Genomic DNA, 5,443 nt, shown 5'->3' on the forward strand with positions numbered 1-5,443 from the left:
TTTCTAGACTCACAGCTTCTCTTGGAGCTTGCTTCATCGGCTATGTTAACATAAAGAAACTTGCTTGATTATTTAAAAGGTCTTGAATTGTTTTGTTACTTTTTGCAACTAAAAAATTGAAATATAATTACATTTATTCCCTCCTATTCTCCTTTCTCCAAGCCTTCCCATAAATCCTGTTTCTTTCTTAAACTCATGACCTTCTTTTCCTTAATTACTTTGTAACACACATATATACACATATAAATACAACCTGCTGAGTCAGCTGTTTGTTGCTTCTATGTATATGATTTTGGAGGTTATCACTTGCTATTATTCTCTCTTTTCAGCAGTTGTTAGTCATTTTTCAAGGGTGGGGCCCATGAGATTTTTCCATTCCTTTTTAGCATGTCCATTGGCATGCTTTATTTAGAACGTAGTATTGTTGAGGAGTAGTGGGTCAGTATCCCTGTCATTTCTCAGAAGACTCCTTGGTCCTCTGGCTTTAGAAATAGGTCCATTCCCATGTTTGGTGCTCCCTGAACCCTATGCATGGTGGTTGTGTTATAAATGTATCAATTGGAACTGTGCACCATAGAATCAGTTCTCTGCATTTGCTTAGTTGTGTCTTTCTGTAATGGTCTCTGCTACCAAGAGAAATGTCTTTAATGAGAGGTAAGAGCAAACTTTACCTATGGGCATAAGTATAAATATTTAGAATGTAGTTAGAATTATACTGGACTAGTAAAATGGCAATAGTATGTTCTCCTCTAAGTTCCACAATCTTACTAGTCAATGTAGTTAGCAATATTTCCATTACCAGACATGATTTCCTTCCTGTTGAGCAAACATTAAGTTAAAATTGATATTTGAGAGTTATCAAAAAGATATAAGTGTCATTACTGAGCTTTTAAGGATATCATCTACACTTGATAGTATGTGTTTCATGGCCCCATGAATATGTCTTCGTGCCCTTAGGATGTTTCAACCTAAAAGTATTGTATTAAGTAGAAAAAAAATTAAAAGAGAAAAATACTTCAAATGACCTCTGCTGCTAGGAAACAGCTAAAAGCAACATTGCCAACACTTTGACAAGCTTTTTTTGGATTAAGAGAGTCAGTATACACTCCCATTACATTGGAAAATCATCAAGATCGGCGACGTTTGTGTCTGCATCTTTTCAGTTTATGAATTCAAATGATTTTCTAGTTCTGATGATATTGATTTGGAATGAAATGTTTTACACCAGCTTTGGAGTAGGTGTTCAGGTATGTTCCAAAGATGGATATGCTTTTCAGCCTCGAGGCAAACTGATGATGAAAAGCAAGGTAGTTTTCCACATCCTTACCTGAAATAAAACACAGGATGAGCTGCTTTGTTTTTAAAAAGTTTTACACTGTTTTTGCTTTCTCAAGAGGAAGTTAATTTAGCATCTTTAAAAAAGGTTAGATATTTTCTGTGGAACTTTTTTGGTTGTTTGGGGTGTCAGACATAGTACCTTTTCCTATCTAGGAGACAGGGTGCCTAACTACTCAATAGTGCCCAGAGAGTCTCCTGTGGAAATATGAGAGCCAGAAGACAAACTGGATTCTGGTGTACAGGGAGATGTCCTGGGCAGAGTCTTCTCTGCTCTGGATACTCCAGCATGACTGACTGACTGCTCACATGTCCATTCCCAGGCCATGTCTCAGAGCCCTGCCCTCCATTCAGTTTGTGTGTTCTGCCCCATTTCTGGTGTCCTCAGCTCTTCTTTGTGCCCTTTGCTCTATTGTCTGAGCAGCATCCTTACTTTGGTATATATACTTCCCAGAGATAATGAAGTTGTTCATTTATTTATTTTGTTGGATTGTTGACATTTCCTTTTTTTTTTGTATTCCTGATTTCCTTATCCACTGCTATTCCTCCTCCTCCTCCTCCTCTCCCTCCTCCTCTTCTCTCTCTCAATCCTGTAACTTTATGATAAGCCATTATCTTTCTTTTCAGTTTTGCTGGAATCAAATTCTATTTCTAGATTAAAGATTAATCTTTTATAGTGAAACCATAATTAAGAATGTAGAAGAAGCATTGTACAACATCTCAGTTATACCAAAGGACAGCATAGTTATTCTGATGGCCTCCCAAGCATGTCTACTTCATACGTGAAATCTACATGTTTAGCCTGGGCCAGCTTTTGTACTTAACTGGATATGGCACCTCCCATCTGGAGCAATTTAGATGTCTAGCTCTGTTCTGTTTGACATCTTTGTTTGACTTTTGCTTGTTGCTAATATTGTATAATTATCTAATTTCCATAATTTGCAATCACCTCTATTTTTATTCCTTGTTATGTCCTGTGAGTTAATAGATTTCGTATCTATGATTTTTGCTGATCTGAGAGTTTTAGATTTTTATTCTCTATATAATAGAATTTAAGTAATGACCTTTGTGACTCAATTCTGGGGCTACTGATAGGGCCATGCATCATTTCTACCAGATTCAAGAAATTCTTAGTTGACTGCCTCTACACTTAGACTTCTATGTAAAAATTGGGTAGAATTAATAATTCTGTGTGCTAAATCTTTGACTGATTGACTCAATGAAGGACAGAATTATCCTATGTATAATTGATTTGTTTTTCATATAAAATTTCTACATTTACACTTGAGATTTATTGAGACATAAATGTGAGAGGGTAAGAGGCCTTCTGTAATAAATATATCTGTGGAAGTATATTTCACAAACAAAAGGCATGTGCATAAATTCTTATTAAAATTTTGGGAACTCTCTAAATAAATACCAGGATGCAGGTTTAAAATGTGAAAAATAAAATAATTATGTTGTTCACAAACTCTGCAGAAATGAATAATCCCCCAGTCACAACAAAAGTGAACATTCCTCAAATAATTTGTATACAGTTGGTTGAGAAGAAAGCTCTGGAAGTATTATGAGATGTTTCACACATACATCTAAGATCACTTCAGCAGGAAGATGCCCCACATCTTGTACTATTAGGTGCTAATCAAGAATAAAGAACTTAATTAAGAATTAGAATTAAGTAATTAAGGAGCACTTGCCCTATTTGGAATTAAGTGTTCTGACCTGGAAATGATGGTCCAAGGATCATAACTTCTTCCTTGCTCCACCCAAAAGAAAACATATTAAGAGGCAGTGTCTTCTCCATGGGTAGGTGTTATTAGTGAGCAGTACTAATGACTGTGACAGTTTGTCCCTGTGGTTAGCAGTCATTTGTTCTTCTCTGTTTCACTCAGGTAAAACACTCTTCTCTCTTTACCTTCACAAAAGAGACCTAAGCACTGCCTCACAGACAGTGCTGGATTTGTCTATCCTATAGCAGGAGTTATACAAAAACTTCTGCAGTGGATACAGAAACAACTCCTCATGACCCACAGAAAACTGGTCAACTTTGTTCTCAATAACTTATGTCAGTGTGAAATCAAGCTTGGAAAATCTCATGAAAACTTTGTTTTCTTTTTTTAAATGTGTATTGGGCTGGGTTGTAGCAACTTTAAAGTCACACAGGAAAAATGTCATTATAGACTTCTATTCTGACATGAATCTTTTATAAGGAAGGTGCCTGAACTCAAGGCACCCATGATTTCAGGGATGGGGAGTCTTGTATACTTCTCTTTGGCTCCATTTGAAGTGAATGTCAAGTAATAAACCTTTGGTGGGGGTGGACAGGGTTCTCAGTCTGTAGATTTTTCAATGATAGTTGATGCTTGGTATTGCTTTTGATTCTGACCTGTCACAATCCCTTAATTCAGACTTATTTCCTTTAACAGTACATTTCTCTCAAATACATCACTAGATTCCTGTCTTTGATTTTGGTCAGCTTCATATACAACATTATATATATATATATATCGTATTTCTGAAGTGTCTTTGTTGCTTCGTCACTTCAATATCTCTGTGATCGTTTTTCTCCTTTCATTCTTTTCTCAGGATTATAGTGTTGATATTCTAGGCCTATCAGGTATCTCTTTGTGTCTCTTTTTCAATGCTTTTGTTTAGTTAGAGGACTTTGTTTTAGCTATCACTGCACATGTGACAGGCAAAATAATGTTCCTTAATAAGCTCACATCCTAATCTAGAGAGCTAGAAATATGTCATATTCTGTGCTCAAGAGAAGTTACAGCTTTGCAGATGAAATATGCTTGCCAGTCAGCTGATCTTCAAATAGCTTATCCTGAATGATGCAGGTGGGCCCTAATGTAATCACAGGGGTCCTTCAAAGCAGAAACAGGAAATAGGAGAATCAGTGTCAGAATGGAAGAAAAATTAGACAGCTGTGTCTGGCTTTGGAAAGGGACCATGAATCAAAATATGTAGTAGAACTTTACCAGCCAAGACTGTACATGTGCCTAGAAACTTGACAAGGTGACAATGTGGATTATCCTCTAAAGCATCTACATTTTAATTCACTCCCTAAAGCATATCATTCAGACCAGAGAGACCAATTTAATGATTTCAACCATGAGACTAAGTTTTCATTAACCAAGCTTGTAGGTTTTTTTGTCCTATGGAAACAATAGGAAGCATCTTCAATCTGTTCAGAGCGTTTAGCACTAGAGGTACTTGGCATCGTCCTAGTTTAATATTAGCTGCATGCCGAAATTCTAATCAGCTTTGTTTAACTACATTTCTCAATTATGGATTGTGTTGTGGAGATATAAGAGGAGTCATTTATGGCAACAGTAATGAGCCCTGTAATTTGTGGACTTTCTAGTTCCTTTTTATTCCAGCTTGCAAACCAACAGGGTCTTTCTTCAGCTCATCTCTTCTTTACTACTTTGTCAGATAAAGCTAGTTATAGCCAAAGCATGCTATTCATTTTTTCCAACTTATTTTTCTCAATCTCTAAGTTTGGAACACATAAGGAATTCCTTCCAATGTATTGCATACAACAATTTAACCACTCCGGGACAGCCAGGGCTGTTTCACATAAAAATCCTGTCTCAACAAACAAACAAACAAACAAACAAACATGAAACAAACAAACAAACAAATACAATTGAACATATTCTGTCCTTAGAAGTGTTACAGGTGTGGCTGCCATGTCACATATGCGTCCTTAGATGGCAGATAGGAAGGAGGCTATGTCTGTGATTAGTTTTCTGGCCTCCGAATATCTAATTGATTAGTAGCCTAAAATTCTCTGAAAAATGTGTGCCTAGGATGACTACGAGCCCTGCCTGGCAGGCACCCACGGCTCTAGTCCTAACAGCTCCATCCCTGGCCACTTCCAGAACTAGGAGCAAGCTGGAGATGAGAAGAGCTGGGTAGGAGTAAGCCCAAAACATACAAGTGACCTCCACTAAAAGTGAGTCCCCAATGACCACCAGACCAGTTTCATAGGCCTTGGACAGAGAGTTAGCCTGAGATAACCACCAGTCTGGTGCCACGAAGATCTGGGAGTGGGGTTCCGGGTGAGGGTAGGACAGACCACTCCTGAGATGACCCCAGA

At 37.4% G+C, this 5,443-nt stretch overlaps 1 non-coding gene across 1 annotated transcript; it reads left to right on the top strand.

The window, feature by feature from the left end:
* Positions 1-5,000: 5,000 nt before the first annotated feature.
* Positions 5,001-5,132, top strand: LOC114626025. The gene has a single exon (XR_003712168.1). It is a non-coding gene; the product is annotated as a small nucleolar RNA SNORA17 (small nucleolar RNA).
* The last annotated feature ends 311 nt before the right edge of the window (positions 5,133-5,443 follow it).

Source organism: Grammomys surdaster, unplaced genomic scaffold (assembly GCF_004785775.1).
Source record: "Grammomys surdaster isolate TR1022 unplaced genomic scaffold, NIH_TR_1.0 225, whole genome shotgun sequence".
NCBI lineage: Eukaryota > Metazoa > Chordata > Mammalia > Rodentia > Muridae > Grammomys > Grammomys surdaster.